Below are 20,500 nucleotides of genomic sequence, written 5' to 3'. Positions count from 1 at the left end.
ATCCTTTGATCCACGCGGCGGACTGCGTGACACTGCTGCTACCGCTCTGGAGGAAAGCGCAAGTGCATGCCCGCATTCGAGACGAGGACTGACTCCCCTGGGGAGACTCCAGAAGTACCCCAAGATCCATGTCAGCACTGGAGAGGAATCCTCAGGTTCCGGCCCCGACTCCACACAAGGTCTTAGGCCCCGGCATCGACGGAAGAGGAATACCGAGAGGCCCCCGAGGAACTCGCATCGGGACTGGCCTTTACTGAGGCCACCAGAGCGGGTCCCTGAGGTCCCCGTCGTAAGTCGAGAGCACCTGCCGGAACTGGAGAAAATCCAGGAGGTTTTGCCCTCCAGGCCAGATGAGGCCCATTTCCGCTGAGGCTTCTCGAGGCCAATCACATCTAACCACTGGAACTGCCAAAGGGTCCTTCACACCCTTGCTGCAACTCAAGAAGTTCCCCGACATACCCGTCTGCACTCGAGAGGAAGCACGTGGTGTCCCGCACACATCCAGGGGAGCCCCGTTTCTGCCTCCTAGCTCGAGATGAGGGATCCTTTCCCTGTTTCGTAGGGAAAGAATTCCCGGCGTTCCCGTCGCATCTCAAGAGGAGGCGCTCTCCACAGGAAAGGCGAGAGGAACTCCAGGGTCATGCCACCATTCCAAGAGTCCCCCAGATGTGTCAGTCCATTCCAGAGGAACCTGTTTTCCCTGCACTGCCTTGACGTTCAAGCCGAGGATCGACTCCCACCACGTGTGCACGTGGGACAGCCCTGTGGGAAAGCCTCGTGGGAAAGCCTCGTGGGAAAGACTCGAGGGAAAACCATAGATCCTTTGATCCATTGGGCGGACTGCGTGACACTGCTGCTACCGCTCTGGAGGAAAGCGCAAGTGCATGCCCGCATTCGAGACGAGGACTGACTCCCCTGGGGAGACTCCAGAAGTACCCCTAGATCCATGTCAGCACTGGAGAGGAATCCTCAGGTTCTGGCCCCGACTCCACACAAGGTCTTAGGCCCCGGCATCGACGGGAGAGGAATCCCGAGAGGCCCCCGAGGAACTCGCATGGGGACTGGACTTTCCTGAGGCCACCAGAGCGGGTCCCTGAGGGCCCCGTCGTGAGTCGAGAGCACCTGCCGCAACTCGAGAAAATCCAGGAGGGTTTGCCCTCCAGGCGAGATGAGGCCCATTTCCGCTGAGGGTTCTCGATGCTAATCACGTCTAACCACTGGAACTTCCAAAGGGTCCTTCACACCCTTGCTGCAACTCAAGAAGTTCCCCGACATACCCGTCTCCACTCGAGAGGAAGCACGTGGGACCCGCACACATCCAGGGAAGCCCCGTTTCCGCCTCCTAGCTCGAGATGAGGGATCCTTTCACTGTTTCGTAGGGAAAGAATTCACGGCGTTCCTGTCGCATCTCAAGAGGAGGCGCTCTCCACAGGAAAGGCGAGAGGAACTCCAGGGTCGTGCCACCATTCCAAGAGTCCCCCAGATGTGTCAGTCCATTCCAGAGGAACCTGTTTTCCCTGCACTGCCTTGACGTTCAAGCCGAGGATCGACTCCCACCACGTGTGCACGTGGGACAGCCCTGTGGGAAAGCCTCGTGGGAAAGCCTCGTGTGAAAGACTCGAGGGAAAACCATAGATCCTTTGATCCACGCGGCGGACTGCGTGACACTGCTGCTACCGCTCTGGAGGAAAGCGCAAGTGCATGCCCGCATTCGAGACGAGGACTGACTCCCCTGGGGAGACTCCAGAAGTACCCCAAGATCCATGTCAGCACTGGAGAGGAATCCTCAGGTTCCGGCCCCGACTCCACACAAGGTCTTAGGCCCCGGCATCGACGGGAGAGGAATCCCGAGAGGCCCCCGAGGAACTCGCATGGGGACTGGCCTTTCCTGAGGCCACCAGAGCGGGTCCCTGAGGTCCCCGTCGTAAGTCGAGAGCACCTGCCGCAACTCGAGAAAATCCAGGAGGTTTTGCCCTCCAGGCGAGATGAGGCCCATTTCCGCTGAGGCTTCTCGAGGCCAATCACATCTAACCACTGGAACTTCCAAAGGGTCCTTCTCACCCTTGCTGCAACTCAAGAAGTTCCCCGACATACCCGTCTGCACTCGAGAGGAAACACGTGGTGTCCCGCACACATCCAGGGGAGCCCCGTTTCTGCCTCCTAGCTCGAGATGAGGGATCCTTTCCCTGTTTCGTAGGGAAAGAATTCCCGGCGTTCCCGTCGCATCTCAAGAGGAGGCCCTCTCCACAGGAAAGGCGAGAGGAACTCCACGGTCGTGCCACCATTCCAAGAATCCCACAGATGGGTCAGTCCATTCCAGAGGAACCTGTTTTCCCTGCACTGCCTTGACGTTCAAGCCGAGGATCGACTCCCACCACGTGTGCACGTGGGACAGCCCTGTGGGAAAGCCTCGGGGGAAAGCCTCGTGGGAAAGACTCGAGGGAAAACCATAGATTCTTTGATCCACGCGGCGGACTGCGTGAAACTGCTGCTACCACTCTGGAGGAAAGCGCAAGTGCATGCCCGCATTCGAGACGAGGACTGACTCCCCTGGGGAGACTCCAGAAGTACCCCAAGATCCATGTCAGCACTGGAGAGGAATCCTCAGGTTCCGGCCCCGACTCCACACAAGGTCTTAGGCCCCGGCATCGACGGGAGAGGAATACCGAGAGGCCCCCGAGGAACTCGCATCGGGACTGGCCTTTACTGAGGCCACCAGAGCGGGTCCCTGAGGTCCCCGTCGTAAGTCGAGAGCACCTGCCGGAACTGGAGAAAATCCAGGAGGTTTTGCCCTCCAGGCCAGATGAGGCCCATTTCGGCTGAGGCTTCTCGAGGCCAATCACATCTAACCACTGGAACTGCCAAAGGGTCCTTCACACCCTTGCTGCAACTCAAGAAGTTCCCCGACATACCTGTCTGCACTCGAGAGGAAGCACGTGGTGTCCCGCACACATCCAGGGGAGCCCCGTTTCTGCCTCCTAGCTCGAGATGAGGGATCCTTTCCCTGTTTCGTAGGGAAAGAATTCCCGGCGTTCCCGTCGCATCTCAAGAGGAGGCGCTCTCCACAGGAAAGGCGAGCGGAACTCCAGGGTCATGCCACCATTCCAAGAGTCCCCCAGATGTGTCAGTCCATTCCAGAGGAACCTGTTTTCCCTGCACTGCCTTGACGTTCAAGCCGAGGATCGACTCCCACCACGTGTGCACGTGGGACAGCCCTGTGGGAAAGCCTCGTGGGAAAGCCTCGTGGGAAAGTCTCGAGGGAAAACCATAGATCCTTTGATCCATTGGGCGGACTGCATGACACTGCTGCTACCGCTCTGGAGGAAAGCGCAAGTGCATGTCCGCATTCGAGACGAGGACTGACTCCCCTGGGGAGACTCCAGAAGTACCCCTAGATCCATGTCAGCACTGGAGAGGAATCCTCAGGTTCTGGCCCCGACTCCACACAAGGTCTTAGGCCCCGGCATCGACGGGAGAGGAATCCCGAGAGGCCCCCGAGGAACTCGCATGGGGACTGGACTTTCCTGAGGCAACCAGAGCGGGTCCCTGAGGTCCCCGTCGTGAGTCGAGAGCACCTGCCGCAACTCGAGAAAATCCAGGAGGTTTTGCCCTCCAGGCGAGATGAGGCCCATTTCCGCTGAGGGTTCTCGATGCTAATCACGTCTAACCACTGGAACTTCCAAAGGGTCCTTCACACCCTTGCTGCAACTCAAGAAGTTCCCCGACATACCCGTCTCCACTCGAGAGGAAGCACGTGGGACCCGCACACATCCAGGGAAGCCCCGTTTCCGCCTCCTAGCTCGAGATGAGGGATCCTTTCACTGTTTCGTAGGGAAAGAATTCCCGGCGTTCCTGTCGCATCTCAAGAGGAGGCGCTCTCCACAGGAAAGGCGAGAGGAACTCCAGGGTCGTGCCACCATTCCAAGAGTCCCCCAGATGTGTCAGTCCATTCCAGAGGAACCTGTTTTCCCTGCACTGCCTTGACGTTCAAGCCGAGGATCGACTCCCACCACGTGTGCACGTGGGACAGCCCTGTGGGAAAGCCTCGTGGGAAAGCCTCGTGGGAAAGCCTCGTGGGAAAGACTCGAGGGAAAACCATAGATCCTTTGATCCACGTGGCGGACTGCGTGACACTGCTGCTACCGCTCTGGAGGAAAGCGCAAGTGCATGCCCGCATTCGAGACCAGGACTGACTCCCCTGGGGAGACTCCAGAAGTACCCCAAGATCCATGTCAGCTCTGGGGAGGAATCCTCAGGTTCCTGCCCCGACTCCACAAAAGGTCTTAGGCCCCGGCATCGACGGGAGAGAAATCCCGAGAGGCCCCCGAGGAACTCGCATGGGGACTGCCCTTTCCTGAGGCCACCAGAGCGGGTCCATGAGGTCCCCGTCGTAAGTCGAGAGCACATGCCGCAACTCGAGAAAATCCAGGAGGTTTTGCCCTCCAGGCGAGATGAGGCCCATTTCCGCTGAGGGTTCTCGAGGCTAATCATATCTAACCACTGGAACTTCCAAAGGGTCCTTCACACCCTTGCTGCAACTCAAGAAGTTCCCCGACATAGCCGTCTCCACTCGAGAGGAAGCACCAGGGTCCCGCACACATCCAGGGGAGCCCCGTTTCCGCCTCCTATCTCGAGATGAGGGATCCTTTCCCTGTTTCCTAGGGAAAGAATTCCCGGCGTTCCCGGCGCATCTCAAAAGGAGTCGCTCTCCACAGGAAAGGTGAGAGGAACTACAGGGTCGTGCCACCATTCCAAGAGTCCCCCAGATGTGTCAGTCCATTCCAGAGGAACCTGTTTTCCCTGCACTGCCTTGACGTTCAAGCCGAGGATCGACTCCCACCACGTGTGCACGTGGGACAGCCCTGTGGGAAAGCCTCGTGGGAAAGACTCGAGGGAAAACCATAGATCCTTTGACCCACGCGGCAGACTGCGTGACACTGCTGCTACCGCTCTGGAGGAAAGCGCAATTGCATGCCCGCATTCGAGAAGAGGACTGACTCCCCTGGGGAGACTCCAGAAGTACCCCAAGATCCATGTCAGCACTGGAGAGGAATCCTCAGATTCCGGCCCCAACTCCACACAAGGTCTTAGACCCCGGCATCGACGGGAGAGGAATCCCGAGAGGCCCCCGAGGAACTCGCATGGGGACTGGCCTTTCCTGAGGCCACCAGAGCGGGTCCCCGAGGTCCCCGTCGTAAGTCGAGAGCACCTGCTGCAACTCGAGAAAATCCAGGAGGTTTTGCCCTCCAGGCGAGACGTGGCCCATTTCCGCTGAGGCTTCTCGAGGCTAATCACATCTAACCACTGGAACATCCAAAGGGTCCTTCACACCCTTGCTGCAACTCAAAAAGTTCCCCGACATACCCGTCTCCAGTCAAGAGGAAGCACGAGGGTCCCGCACACATCCAGGGGAGCCCCGTTTCCGCCGCCTAGCTCGGGATGAGGGATCCTTTCCCTGTTTCGTAGGGAAAGAATTCCCTGCGTTCCCGTCGCATCTCAAGAGGAGGCGCTCTCCACAGGAAAGGCGAGAGGAACTCCAGGGTCTTGCCACCATTCCAAGAGTCCCCCAGATGTGTCAGTCCATTCCAGAGGAACCTGTTTTCCCTGCACTGCCTTGACGTTCAAGCCGAGGATCGACTCCCAACACGTGTGCACGTGGGACAGCCCTGTGGGAAAGCCTCGTGGGAAAGCCTCGTGGGAAAGACTCGAGGGAAAACCATAGATCCTTTGATCCACGCGGCGGACTGCGTGACACTGCTGCTACCGCTTTGGAGGAAAGCGCAAGTGCATGCCCGCATTCGAGACGAGGACTGACTCCCCTGGGGAGACTCCAGAAGTACCCCAAGATCCATGTCAGCACTGGAGAGGAATCCTCAGGTTCCGGCCCCGACTCCACACAAGGTCTTAGGCCCCGGCATCGACGGGAGAGGAATCCCGAGAGGCCCCCGAGGAACACGCATGGGGACTGGCCTTTCCTGAGGCCACCAGAGCGGGTCCCCGAGGTCCCCGTCGTAAGTCGAGAGCACCTGCCGCAACTCGAGAAAATCCAGGAGGTTTTGCCCTCCAGGCGAGATGAGGCCCATTTCCGCTGAGGCTTCTCGAGGCTAATCACATCTAACCACTGGAACTTCCAAAGGGTCCTTCACACCCTTGCTGCAACTCAAGAAGTTCCCCGTCCTACCCGTCTCCACTCGAGAGGAAGCACGAGGGTCGCGCACACATCCAGGGGAGCCCCGTTTCCGCCGCCTAGCTCGAGATGAGGGATCCTTTCCCTGTTTCGTAGGGAATGAATTCCCGGAGTTCCCGTCGCATCTCAAGAGGAGGCGCTCTCCACAGGAAAGTCGAGAGGAACACCAGGGTCCTGCCACCATTCCAAGAGTCCCCCAGATGTGTCAGTCCATTCCTGAGGAACCTGTTTTCCCTGCACTACCTTGATGTTCAAGCCGAGGATCGACTCCAACCACGTGTGCACGTGGGAGAGCCCTGTGGGAAAGCCTCGTGGGAAAGCCTGGTGGGAAAGACTCGTGGGAAAACCATAGATCCTTTGATCCACGCGGCGGACTGCGTGACACTGGTGCTACCACTCTGGAGGAAAGCGCAAGTGCATGCCCGCATTCGAGAGAAGGACTACCTCCCCTGGGGAGACTCCAGAAGTACCCCAAGATCCATGTCAGCACTGGAGAGGAATCCTCAGATTCCGGCCCCGACTCCACACAAGGTCGTAGGCCCCGGCATCGACGGGAGAGGAATCCCGAGAGGCCCCCGAGGAACTCGCATAGGGACTGGCCTTTCCTGAGGCCACCAGAGCGGGTCCCTGAGGTCCCCGTCGTAAGTCGAGAGCACCTGCCGGAACTGGAGAAAATCCAGGAGGTTTTGCCCTCCAGGCCAGATGAGGCCCATTTCCGCTGAGGCTTCTCGAGGCCAATCACATCTAACCACTGGAACTTCCAAAGGGTCCTTCACACCCTTGCTGCAACTCAAGAAGTTCCCCGACATACCCGTCTGCACTCGAGAGGAAGCACGTGGTGTCCCGCACACATCCAGGGGAGCCCCGTTTCTGCCTCCTAGCTCGAGATGAGGGATCCTTTCCCTGTTTCGTAGGGAAAGAATTCCCGGCGTTCCCGTCGCATCTCAAGAGGAGGCGCTCTCCACAGGAAAGGCGAGAAGAACTCCAGGGTCATGCCACCATTCCAAGAGTCCCCCAGATGTGTCAGTCCATTCCAGAGGAACCTGTTTTCCCTGCACTGCCTTGACGTTCAAGCCGAGGATCGACTCCCACCACGTGTGCACGTGGGACAGCCCTGTGGGAAAGCCTCGTGGGAAAGCCTCGTGGGAAAGACTCGAGGGAAAACCATAGATCCTTTGATCCATTGGGCGGACTGCGTGACACTGCTGCTACCGCTCTGGAGGAAAGCGCAAGTGCATGCCCGCATTCGAGACGAGGACTGACTCCCCTGGGGAGACTCCAGAAGTACCCCTAGATCCATGTCAGCACTGGAGAGGAATCCTCAGGTTCTGGCCCCGACTCCACACAAGGTCTTAGGCCCCGGCATCGACGGGAGAGGAATCCCGAGAGGCCCCCGAGGAACTCGCATGGGGACTGGACTTTCCTGAGGCCACCAGAGCGGGTCCCTGAGGGCCCCGTCGTGAGTCGAGAGCACCTGCCGCAACTCGAGAAAATCCAGGAGGGTTTGCCCTCCAGGCGAGATGAGGCCCATTTCCGCTGAGGGTTCTCGATGCTAATCACGTCTAACCACTGGAACTTCCAAAGGGTCCTTCACACCCTTGCTGCAACTCAAGAAGTTCCCCGACATACCCGTCTCCACTCGAGAGGAAGCACGTGGGACCCGCACACATCCAGGGAAGCCCCGTTTCCGCCTCCTAGCTCGAGATGAGGGATCCTTTCACTGTTTCGTAGGGAAAGAATTCACGGCGTTCCTGTCGCATCTCAAGAGGAGGCGCTCTCCACAGGAAAGGCGAGAGGAACTCCAGGGTCGTGCCACCATTCCAAGAGTCCCCCAGATGTGTCAGTCCATTCCAGAGGAACCTGTTTTCCCTGCACTGCCTTGACGTTCAAGCCGAGGATCGACTCCCACCACGTGTGCACGTGGGACAGCCCTGTGGGAAAGCCTCGTGGGAAAGCCTCGTGTGAAAGACTCGAGGGAAAACCATAGATCCTTTGATCCACGCGGCGGACTGCGTGACACTGCTGCTACCGCTCTGGAGGAAAGCGCAAGTGCATGCCCGCATTCGAGACGAGGACTGACTCCCCTGGGGAGACTCCAGAAGTACCCCAAGATCCATGTCAGCACTGGAGAGGAATCCTCAGGTTCCGGCCCCGACTCCACACAAGGTCTTAGGCCCCGGCATCGACGGGAGAGGAATCCCGAGAGGCCCCCGAGGAACTCGCATGGGGACTGGCCTTTCCTGAGGCCACCAGAGCGGGTCCCTGAGGTCCCCGTCGTAAGTCGAGAGCACCTGCCGCAACTCGAGAAAATCCAGGAGGTTTTGCCCTCCAGGCGAGATGAGGCCCATTTCCGCTGAGGCTTCTCGAGGCCAATCACATCTAACCACTGGAACTTCCAAAGGGTCCTTCTCACCCTTGCTGCAACTCAAGAAGTTCCCCGACATACCCGTCTGCACTCGAGAGGAAACACGTGGTGTCCCGCACACATCCAGGGGAGCCCCGTTTCTGCCTCCTAGCTCGAGATGAGGGATCCTTTCCCTGTTTCGTAGGGAAAGAATTCCCGGCGTTCCCGTCGCATCTCAAGAGGAGGCCCTCTCCACAGGAAAGGCGAGAGGAACTCCACGGTCGTGCCACCATTCCAAGAATCCCACAGATGGGTCAGTCCATTCCAGAGGAACCTGTTTTCCCTGCACTGCCTTGACGTTCAAGCCGAGGATCGACTCCCACCACGTGTGCACGTGGGACAGCCCTGTGGGAAAGCCTCGGGGGAAAGCCTCGTGGGAAAGACTCGAGGGAAAACCATAGATTCTTTGATCCACGCGGCGGACTGCGTGAAACTGCTGCTACCACTCTGGAGGAAAGCGCAAGTGCATGCCCGCATTCGAGACGAGGACTGACTCCCCTGGGGAGACTCCAGAAGTACCCCAAGATCCATGTCAGCACTGGAGAGGAATCCTCAGGTTCCGGCCCCGACTCCACACAAGGTCTTAGGCCCCGGCATCGACGGGAGAGGAATACCGAGAGGCCCCCGAGGAACTCGCATCGGGACTGGCCTTTACTGAGGCCACCAGAGCGGGTCCCTGAGGTCCCCGTCGTAAGTCGAGAGCACCTGCCGGAACTGGAGAAAATCCAGGAGGTTTTGCCCTCCAGGCCAGATGAGGCCCATTTCCGCTGAGGCTTCTCGAGGCCAATCACATCTAACCACTGGAACTGCCAAAGGGTCCTTCACACCCTTGCTGCAACTCAAGAAGTTCCCCGACATACCCGTCTGCACTCGAGAGGAAGCACGTGGTGTCCCGCACACATCCAGGGGAGCCCCGTTTCTGCCTCCTAGCTCGAGATGAGGGATCCTTTCCCTGTTTCGTAGGGAAAGAATTCCCGGCGTTCCCGTCGCATCTCAAGAGGAGGCGCTCTCCACAGGAAAGGCGAGCGGAACTCCAGGGTCATGCCACCATTCCAAGAGTCCCCCAGATGTGTCAGTCCATTCCAGAGGAACCTGTTTTCCCTGCACTGCCTTGACGTTCAAGCCGAGGATCGACTCCCACCACGTGTGCACGTGGGACAGCCCTGTGGGAAAGCCTCGTGGGAAAGCCTCGTGGGAAAGTCTCGAGGGAAAACCATAGATCCTTTGATCCATTGGGCGGACTGCGTGACACTGCTGCTACCGCTCTGGAGGAAAGCGCAAGTGCATGTCCGCATTCGAGACGAGGACTGACTCCCCTGGGGAGACTCCAGAAGTACCCCTAGATCCATGTCAGCACTGGAGAGGAATCCTCAGGTTCTGGCCCCGACTCCACACAAGGTCTTAGGCCCGGGCATCGACGGGAGAGGAATCCCGAGAGGCCCCCGAGGAACTCGCATGGGGACTGGACTTTCCTGAGGCAACCAGAGCGGGTCCCTGAGGTCCCCGTCGTGAGTCGAGAGCACCTGCCGCAACTCGAGAAAATCCAGGAGGTTTTGCCCTCCAGGCGAGATGAGGCCCATTTCCGCTGAGGGTTCTCGATGCTAATCACGTCTAACCACTGGAACTTCCAAAGGGTCCTTCACACCCTTGCTGCAACTCAAGAAGTTCCCCGACATACCCGTCTCCACTCGAGAGGAAGCACGTGGGACCCGCACACATCCAGGGAAGCCCCGTTTCCGCCTCCTAGCTCGAGATGAGGGATCCTTTCACTGTTTCGTAGGGAAAGAATTCCCGGCGTTCCTGTCGCATCTCAAGAGGAGGCGCTCTCCACAGGAAAGGCGAGAGGAACTCCAGGGTCGTGCCACCATTCCAAGAGTCCCCCAGATGTGTCAGTCCATTCCAGAGGAACCTGTTTTCCCTGCACTGCCTTGACGTCCAAGCCGAGGATCGACTCCCACCACGTGTGCACGTGGGACAGCCCTGTGGGAAAGCCTCGTGGGAAAGCCTCGTGGGAAAGCCTCGTGGGAAAGACTCGAGGGAAAACCATAGATCCTTTGATCCACGTGGCGGACTGCGTGACACTGCTGCTACCGCTCTGGAGGAAAGCGCAAGTGCATGCCCGCATTCGAGACCAGGACTGACTCCCCTGGGGAGACTCCAGAAGTACCCCAAGATCCATGTCAGCTCTGGGGAGGAATCCTCAGGTTCCTGCCCCGACTCCACAAAAGGTCTTAGGCCCCGGCATCGACGGGAGAGAAATCCCGAGAGGCCCCCGAGGAACTCGCATGGGGACTGCCCTTTCCTGAGGCCACCAGAGCGGGTCCATGAGGTCCCCGTCGTAAGTCGAGAGCACATGCCGCAACTCGAGAAAATCCAGGAGGTTTTGCCCTCCAGGCGAGATGAGGCCCATTTCCGCTGAGGGTTCTCGAGGCTAATCATATCTAACCACTGGAACTTCCAAAGGGTCCTTCACACCCTTGCTGCAACTCAAGAAGTTCCCCGACATAGCCGTCTCCACTCGAGAGGAAGCACCAGGGTCCCGCACACATCCAGGGGAGCCCCGTTTCCGCCTCCTATCTCGAGATGAGGGATCCTTTCCCTGTTTCCTAGGGAAAGAATTCCCGGCGTTCCCGGCGCATCTCAAAAGGAGTCGCTCTCCACAGGAAAGGTGAGAGGAACTACAGGGTCGTGCCACCATTCCAAGAGTCCCCCAGATGTGTCAGTCCATTCCAGAGGAACCTGTTTTCCCTGCACTGCCTTGACGTTCAAGCCGAGGATCGACTCCCACCACGTGTGCACGTGGGACAGCCCTGTGGGAAAGCCTCGTGGGAAAGACTCGAGGGAAAACCATAGATCCTTTGACCCACGCGGCAGACTGCGTGACACTGCTGCTACCGCTCTGGAGGAAAGCGCAATTGCATGCCCGCATTCGAGAAGAGGACTGACTCCCCTGGGGAGACTCCAGAAGTACCCCAAGATCCATGTCAGCACTGGAGAGGAATCCTCAGATTCCGGCCCCAACTCCACACAAGGTCTTAGACCCCGGCATCGACGGGAGAGGAATCCCGAGAGGCCCCCGAGGAACTCGCATGGGGACTGGCCTTTCCTGAGGCCACCAGAGCGGGTCCCCGAGGTCCCCGTCGTAAGTCGAGAGCACCTGCTGCAACTCGAGAAAATCCAGGAGGTTTTGCCCTCCAGGCGAGACGTGGCCCATTTCCGCTGAGGCTTCTCGAGGCTAATCACATCTAACCACTGGAACATCCAAAGGGTCCTTCACACCCTTGCTGCAACTCAAAAAGTTCCCCGACATACCCGTCTCCAGTCAAGAGGAAGCACGAGGGTCCCGCACACATCCAGGGGAGCCCCGTTTCCGCCGCCTAGCTCGGGATGAGGGATCCTTTCCCTGTTTCGTAGGGAAAGAATTCCCTGCGTTCCCGTCGCATCTCAAGAGGAGGCGCTCTCCACAGGAAAGGCGAGAGGAACTCCAGGGTCTTGCCACCATTCCAAGAGTCCCCCAGATGTGTCAGTCCATTCCAGAGGAACCTGTTTTCCCTGCACTGCCTTGACGTTCAAGCCGAGGATCGACTCCCAACACGTGTGCACGTGGGACAGCCCTGTGGGAAAGCCTCGTGGGAAAGCCTCGTGGGAAAGACTCGAGGGAAAACCATAGATCCTTTGATCCACGCGGCGGACTGCGTGACACTGCTGCTACCGCTTTGGAGGAAAGCGCAAGTGCATGCCCGCATTCGAGACGAGGACTGACTCCCCTGGGGAGACTCCAGAAGTACCCCAAGATCCATGTCAGCACTGGAGAGGAATCCTCAGGTTCCGGCCCCGACTCCACACAAGGTCTTAGGCCCCGGCATCGACGGGAGAGGAATCCCGAGAGGCCCCCGAGGAACACGCATGGGGACTGGCCTTTCCTGAGGCCAGCAGAGCGGGTCCCCGAGGTCCCCGTCGTAAGTCGAGAGCACCTGCCGCAACTCGAGAAAATCCAGGAGGTTTTGCCCTCCAGGCGAGATGAGGCCCATTTCCGCTGAGGCTTCTCGAGGCTAATCACATCTAACCACTGGAACTTCCAAAGGGTCCTTCACACCCTTGCTGCAACTCAAGAAGTTCCCCGTCCTACCCGTCTCCACTCGAGAGGAAGCACGAGGGTCGCGCACACATCCAGGGGAGCCCCGTTTCCGCCGCCTAGCTCGAGATGAGGGATCCTTTCCCTGTTTCGTAGGGAATGAATTCCCGGAGTTCCCGTCGCATCTCAAGAGGAGGCGCTCTCCACAGGAAAGTCGAGAGGAACACCAGGGTCCTGCCACCATTCCAAGAGTCCCCCAGATGTGTCAGTCCATTCCTGAGGAACCTGTTTTCCCTGCACTACCTTGATGTTCAAGCCGAGGATCGACTCCAACCACGTGTGCACGTGGGAGAGCCCTGTGGGAAAGCCTCGTGGGAAAGCCTGGTGGGAAAGACTCGTGGGAAAACCATAGATCCTTTGATCCACGCGGCGGACTGCGTGACACTGGTGCTACCACTCTGGAGGAAAGCGCAAGTGCATGCCCGCATTCGAGAGAAGGACTACCTCCCCTGGGGAGACTCCAGAAGTACCCCAAGATCCATGTCAGCACTGGAGAGGAATCCTCAGGTTCCGGCCCCGACTCCACACAAGGTCGTAGGCCCCGGCATCGACGGGAGAGGAATCCCGAGAGGCCCCCGAGGAACTCGCATAGGGACTGGCCTTTCCTGAGGCCACCAGATCGGGTCCCCGAGGTCCCCGTCGAAAGTCGAGAGCTCCGGCCGCAACTCGAGAAAATCCAGGAGGTTTTGCTCTCCAGGCGAGATGAGGCCCATTTAAGCTGAGGCTTCTCGAGGCTAATCACATCTAACCACTGGAACCTTCAAAGGGTGCTTCACACCCTTGCTGCAACTCAAGAAGTTCCCCGACATACCTGTCTCCACTCGATAGGAAGCACGAGGGTCCCGCACACATCCAGGGGAGCCCCGTTTCCGCCTCCTAGCTCGAGATGAGGGATCCTTTCCCTGTTTCGTAGGGAAAGAATTCCCGGCCTTCCTGTCGCATCTCAAGAGGAGGCGCTCTACACAGGAAAGTCGAGAGGAACTCCAGGGTCGTGCCACCATTCCAAGAGTCCCCCAGATGTGTCAGTCCATTCCAGAGGAACCTGTTTTCCCTGCACTGCCTTGACGTTCAAGCCGAGGATCGACTCCCACCACGTGTGCTCATGGGACAGCCCTGTGGGAAAGCCTCGTTGGAAAGCCTCGTGGGAAAGACTCGAGGGAAAACCATAGATCCTTTGATCCACGCGGCGGACTGCGTGACAATGCTGCTACCGCTCTGGAGGAAAGCGCAAGTGCTTGCCCGCATTCGACACGAGGACTGACTCCCCTGGGGAGACTCCAGAAGTACCCCAAGATCCATGTCAGCACTGGAGAGGAATCCTCAGGTTCCGGCCCCGACTCCACACAAGGTCTTAGGCCCGGGCATCGACGGGAGAGGAATCCCGAGAGGCCCCCGAGGAACTCGCATGGGGACTGGCCTTTCCTGAGGCCACCAGAGCGGGTCCCTGAGGTCCCCGTCGTAAGTCGAGAGCACCTGCCGCAACTCGAGAAAATCCAGGAGGTTTTGCCCTCCAGGCGAGATGAGGCCCATTTCCGCTGAGGGTTCTCGAGGCTAATCACATCTAACCACTGGAACTTCCAAAGGGTCCTTCACACCCTTGCTGCAACTCAAGAAGTTCCCCGACATAGCCGTCTCCACTCGAGAGGAAGCACCAGGGTCCCGCACACATCGAGGGGAGCCCCGTTTCCGCCTCCTAGCTCGAGATGAGGGATCCTTTCCCTGTTTCGTAGGGAAAGAATTCCCGGCGTTCCCGGCGCATCTCAAAAGGAGTCGCTCTCCACAGGAAAGGCGAGAGGATCTACAGGGTCGTGCCACCATTCCAAGAGTCCCCCAGATGTGTCAGTCCATTCAAGAGGAACCTGTTTTCCCTGCACTGCCTTGACGTTCAAGCCGAGGATCGACTCCCACCACGTGTGCACGTGGGACAGCCCTGTGGGAAAGCCTCTTGGGAAAGCCTCGTGGGAAAGACTCAAGGGAAAACCATAGATCCTTTGCTCCACGCGGCAGACTGCGTGACACTGCTGCTACCGCTCTGGAGGAAAGCGCAAGTGCATGCCCGCATTCGACACGAGGACTGACTCCCCTGTGGAGACTCCAGAAGTAGCCCAAGATCCATGTCAGCACTGGAGAGGAATCCTCAGGTTCCGGCCCCGACTCCACACAAGGTCTTAGGCCCCGGCTTCGACGGGAGAGGAATCCCGAGAGGCCCCCGAGGAACTCGCATGGGGACTGGCCTTTCCTGAGGCCACCAGAGCGGGTCCCCGAGTTCCCCGTCGAAAGTCCAGGGCACCTGCCGCAATTCGAGAAAATCCAGGAGGTTTTGCCGTCCAGGCGAGATGTGGCCCATTTCCGCTGAGGCTTCTCGAGGCTAATCACATCTAACCTCTGGAACTTACAAAGGGTCCTTCACACCCTTGCTGCAACTCAAGAAGTTCACCGACATACCCGTCTCCACTCAAGAGGAAGCACGAGGGTCCCGCACACATCCAGGGGAGCCCCGTTTCCGCCTCCTAGCTCGAGATGAGGGATCCTTTCCCTGTTTCGTAGGGAAAGAATTCCCGGCGTTCACATCGCATCTCAAGAGGAGGCGCTCTCCACAGGAAAGGCGAGAGGAACTCCAGGGTCGTGCCACCATTCCAAGAGTCCCCCAGATGTGTCAGTCCATTCCAGAGGAACCTGTTTTCCCTGCACTGCCTTGACGTTCAAGCCGAGGATCGACTCCCACCACGTGTGCACGTGGAACAGCCCTGTGGGAAAGCCTCGTGGGAAAGACTCGAGGGAAAATCATAGATCCTTTGATCCACGCGGCGGAATGCGTGACACTGCTGCTACCGCTCTGGAGGAAAGCACAAGTGCATGCCCGCATTCGAGAAGAGGACTGACTCCCCTGCAGAGACTCCAGAAGTAGCCCAAGATCCATTTCAGCACTGGAGAGGAATCCTCAGATTCCGGCCCCGACTCCACACAAGGTCTTAGGCCCCGGCATCGACGGGAGAGGAATCCCGAGAGGCCCCCGAGGAACTCGCATGGGGACTGGCCTTTCCTGAGGCCACCAGAGCGGGTCCCCGAGGTCCCCGTTGTAAGTCGAGAGCACATGCCACAACTCGAGAAAATCCAGGAGGTTTTGCCCTCCAGGCGAGATGAGGCCCATTTCCGCTGAGTCTTCTCGAGGCTAATCACATCTAACCACTGGAACTTCCAAAGGGTCCTTCACACCCTTGCTGCAACTCAAGAAGTTCCCCGACATACCCGTCTCCACTCGAGAGGAAGCACGAGGGTCCCGCACACATCCAGGGGAGCCCCGTTTCCGCCTCCTAGCTCGAGATGAGGGATCCTTTCCCTGTTTCGTAGGGAAAGAATTCCCGGCGTTCCCGTCGCATCTCAAGAGGAGTCGCTCTCCACAGGAAAGGCGAGAGGAACTCCAGGGTCGTGCCACCATTCCAAGAGTCACTCAGATGTGTCAGTCCATTCCAGAGGAACCTGTTTTCCCTGCACTGCCTTGACGTTCAAGCCGAGGATCGACTCCCACCACGTGTGCACGTGGGACAGCCCTGTGGGAAAGCCTCGTGGGAAGGCCTCGTTGGAAAGACTCGAGGGAAAACCATAGATCCTTTGATCCACGCGGCGGACTGCGTAACACCGCTGCTACCGCTCTGGAGGAAAGGGCAAGTGCATGCCCGCATTCGACACGAGGACTGACTCCCCTGGGGAGACTCCAGAAGTACCCCAAGATCCATGTCAGCACTGGAGAGGAAACCTCAGGTTCCGGCCCCGACTCCACACAAGGTCTTAGGCCCCGGCATCGACGGGAGAGGAATCCCGAGAGGCCCCCGAGGAACTCGCATGGGGACTGGCCTTTCCTGAGGCCACCAGAGCGGGTCCCCGAGGTCCCCGTCGTAAGTCGAGAGCACCTGCCTCAACTCGAGAAAATCCAGGAGGTTTTGCCCTCCAGGCGAAATGAGGCCCATTTCCGCTGAGGCTTCTCGAGGCTAATCACATCTAACCACTGGAACTTCCAAAGGGTCCATCACACCCTTGCTGCAACTCAAGAAGTTCCCCGACAATCACGTCTCCACTCGAGAGGAAGCACCAAGGTCCCGCACACATCCAGGGGAGCCCCGTTTCCGCCTCCTAGCTCGAGATGAGGGATCCTTTCCCTGTTTCGTAGGGAAAAAATTCCCGGCATTCCCGTCGCATCTCAAGAGGAGGCGCTCTCCACAGGAAAGGCGAGAGGAACTCCAGGGTCGTGCCACCATTCCAAGAGTCCCCCAGATGTGTCAGTCCATTCCAGAGGAACCTGTTTTCCCTGCACTGCCTTGACGTTCAAGCCGAGGATCGACTCCCACCACGTGTGCACGTGGGACAGCCCTGTGGGAAAGCCTCTTGGGAAAGCCTCGTGGGAAAGACTCAAGGGAAAACCATAGATCCTTTGCTCCACGCGGCGGACTGCGTGACACTGCTGCTACCGCTCTGGAGGAAAGAGCAAGTGCATGCCCGCTTTCGAGACGAGGACTGACTCCCCTGGGGAGACTCCAGAAGTAGCCAAGATCCATGTCAGCACTGGAGAGGAATCCTCAGGTTCCGGCCCCGACTCCACACAAGGTCTTAGGCCCCGGCATCGACGGGAGAGGAATCCCGAGAGGCCCCCGAGGAACTCGCATGGGGACTGGCCTTTCCTGAGGCCACCAGAGCGGGTCCCCGAGTTCCCCGTCGAAAGTCGAGGGCACCTGCCGCAATTCGAGAAAATCCAGGAGGTTTTACCCTCCAGGCGAGATGAGGCCCATTTCCGCTGAGGCTTCTCGAGGCTAATCACATCTAACCACTGGAACTTCCAAAGGGTCCTTCACACACTTGCTGCAACTCAAGCAGTTCCGCGACTTACCCGTCTCCACTCGAGAGGAAGCACGTGGGGTCCGGCACATATCCAGGGGAGCCCCGTTTCCGCCTCCTAGCTCGAGATGAGGCATCCTCCCCTGTTTCGTAGGGAAAGAATTCCCAGCGTTCCCGTCGCATCTCAAGAGAAGGCGCTCTCCACAGGAAAGGCGAGAGGAACTCCAGGGTCGTGCCACCATTCCAAGAGTCCCCAGATGTGTCAGTCCATTCCAGAGGGACCTGTTTTCCCTTCACTGCCTTGACGTTCAAGCCGAGGATCGACTCTCACCACGTGTGCACTTGGAACAGCCCTGTGGGAAAGCCTCGTGGGAAAGCCTCGTGGGAAAGACTCGAGGGAAAACGATAGATCCTTTGATCCACGCGGCGGACTGCGAGACACTGCTGCTACCGCTCTGGAGGAAAGCATAAGTGCATGCCCGCATTCGAGACGAGCACTGACTCCCCTGGGGAGACTCCAGAAGTAGCCCAAGATCCATGTCAGCACTGGAGAGGAATCCTCAGGTTCCGGCCCCGACTCCACACAATGTCTTAGGCCCCGGCATCGATGGGAGAGGAATCCCGAGAGGCCCCCGAGGAACTCGCATGGGGACTGGCCTTTCCTGAGGCCACCAGAGCGGGTCCCCGAGGTCCCCATCGTACGTCGAGAGCACCTGCCGCAACTCCAGAAAATCCAGGAGGTTTTGCCCTCCAGGCGAGATGAGGCCCATTTCCGCTGAGGCTTCTCGAGGCTAATCACATCTAACCACTGGAACTTCCAAAGGGTCCTTCACACCCTTGCTGCAACTCAAGAAGTTCCCCGACATACCCGTCTCCACTCGAGAGGAAGCACGACGGTCCCGCACACATCCAGGGGAGCCCCGTTTCCGCCTCCTAGCTCGAGAAGAGGTATCCTTTCCCTGTTTCGTAGGGAAAGAATTCCCGGCGTTCCCGTCGCATCTCAAGAGGAGGCGCTCTCCACAGGAAAGGCGAAAGGAACTCCAGGGTCCTGCCACCATTCCAAGAGTCCCCCAGATGTGTCAGTCCTTTCAGAGGAACCTGTTTTCCCTGCACTGCCTTGACGTTCAAGCCGAGGATCGACTCCCACCACGTGTGCACGTGGGACAGCCTTGTGGGAAAGCCTCGTGGGAAAGCCTCGTGGGAAAGACTCGAGGGAAAACCATAGATCCTTTTATCCAAGCGGCGGACTGCGTGACACTGCTGCTACCGCTCTGGAGGAAAGCGCAAGTGCATGCCCGCATTCGAGACGAGGACTGACTCCCCTGGGGAGACTCCAGAAGTAGCCCAAGATCCATGTCAGTACTGGAGAGGAATTCTCAGGTTCCGGCCCCGACTCCACACAAGGTCTTAGGCCCCAGCATCGACGGGAGAGGAATCCCGAGAGCCCCCTGAGGAACTCGCATGGGGACTGGCCTTTCCTGATGCCACCAGAGCGGGTCCCTGAGGTCCCAGTCGTAAGTCGAGAGCACCTGCCGCAACTCGAGAAAATCCAGGAGGTTTTGCCCTCCAGGCGAGATGAGGCCCATTTCTGCTGAGGCTTCTCGAGGCTAATCACATCTAACCCCTGGAACTTCCAAAGGGTCCTTCACACCCTTGCTGCAACTCAAGAAGTTCCCCGACATACCCGTCTCCACTCGAGAGGAAGCACGAGGGTCCCGCACACATCCAGGGGAGCCCCCTTTCCGCCTCCTAGGTTGAGATGAGGGATCCTTTCCCTGTTTCGTAGGGAAAGAATTCCCGGCGTTCACGTCGCATCTCAAGAGAAGGCGCTCTCCACAGGAAAGGCGAGAGGAACTCCAGGGTCTTGCCACCATTCCAAGAGTTCCCCAGATGTGTCAGTCCATTCCAGAGGAACCTGTTTTCCCTGCACTGCCTTGACGTTCAAGCCGAGGATCGACTCCCACCACGTGTGCACGTGGGACAGCCCTGTGGGAAAGCCTCGTGGGAAAGCCTCGTGGGAAAGACTCGAGGGAAAACCATAGATCCTTTGATCCACGCGGCGGACTGCGTGACACTGCTGCTACCGCTCTGAAGGAAAGCGCAAGTGCATGTCCACATTCCAGACGAGGACTGACTCCCCTGTGGAGACTCCAGAAGTACCCCCAGGATCCATGTCAGCACTGGAGAGGAATCCTCAGGTTCCGGCCCCGACTCCACACAAGGTCTTAGGCCCCAGCATCGACGGGAGAGGAATCCCGAGAGGCCCCCGAGGAACTCGCATGGGGACTGGCCTTTCCTGAGGCCACCAGAGCGGGTCCCCGAGATCCCCGTCGTACGTTGAGAGCACCTGCCGCAACTCGAGAAAATCCAGGAGGTTTTGCCCTCCAGGCGAGATGAGGCCCATTTCCGCTGAGGCTTCTCGAGGCTAATCACATCTAACCACTGGAACTTCCAAAGGGTCCTTCACACCCTTGCTGCAACTCCAGAAGTTCCCCGACATACCCGTCTCCACTCGAGAGGAAGCACGAGGGTCCCGCACACATCCAGGGGAGCCCCGTTTCCGCCTCCTAGCTCGAGATGAGGGATCCTTTCCCTGTTTCGTAGGGAAAGAATTCCCGGCGTTCCCGTCGCATCTCAAGAGGAGGCGCTCTCCACAGGAAAGGCGAGAGGAACTCCAGGGTCCTGCCACCATTCCAAGAGTCCCCCAGATGTGTCAGTCCATTCCAGAGGAACCTGTTTTCCCTGCACTACCTTGACGTTCAAGCCGAGGATCGACTCCCACCACGTGTGCACGTGGGACAGCCCAGTGGGAAAGCCTCGTGGGAAAGCCTCGAGGGAAAACCATAGATCCTTTGATCCACGCGGCAGACTGCGTGACACTGCTGCTACCGCTCTGGAGGAAAGCGCAATTGCATGCCCGCATTCGAGAAGAGGACTGACTCCC

Source organism: Ovis canadensis, chromosome 13, assembly GCF_042477335.2.
Source record: "Ovis canadensis isolate MfBH-ARS-UI-01 breed Bighorn chromosome 13, ARS-UI_OviCan_v2, whole genome shotgun sequence".
Classification (NCBI taxonomy): domain Eukaryota; kingdom Metazoa; phylum Chordata; class Mammalia; order Artiodactyla; family Bovidae; genus Ovis; species Ovis canadensis.
This window is presented reverse-complemented; position numbering follows the sequence as displayed.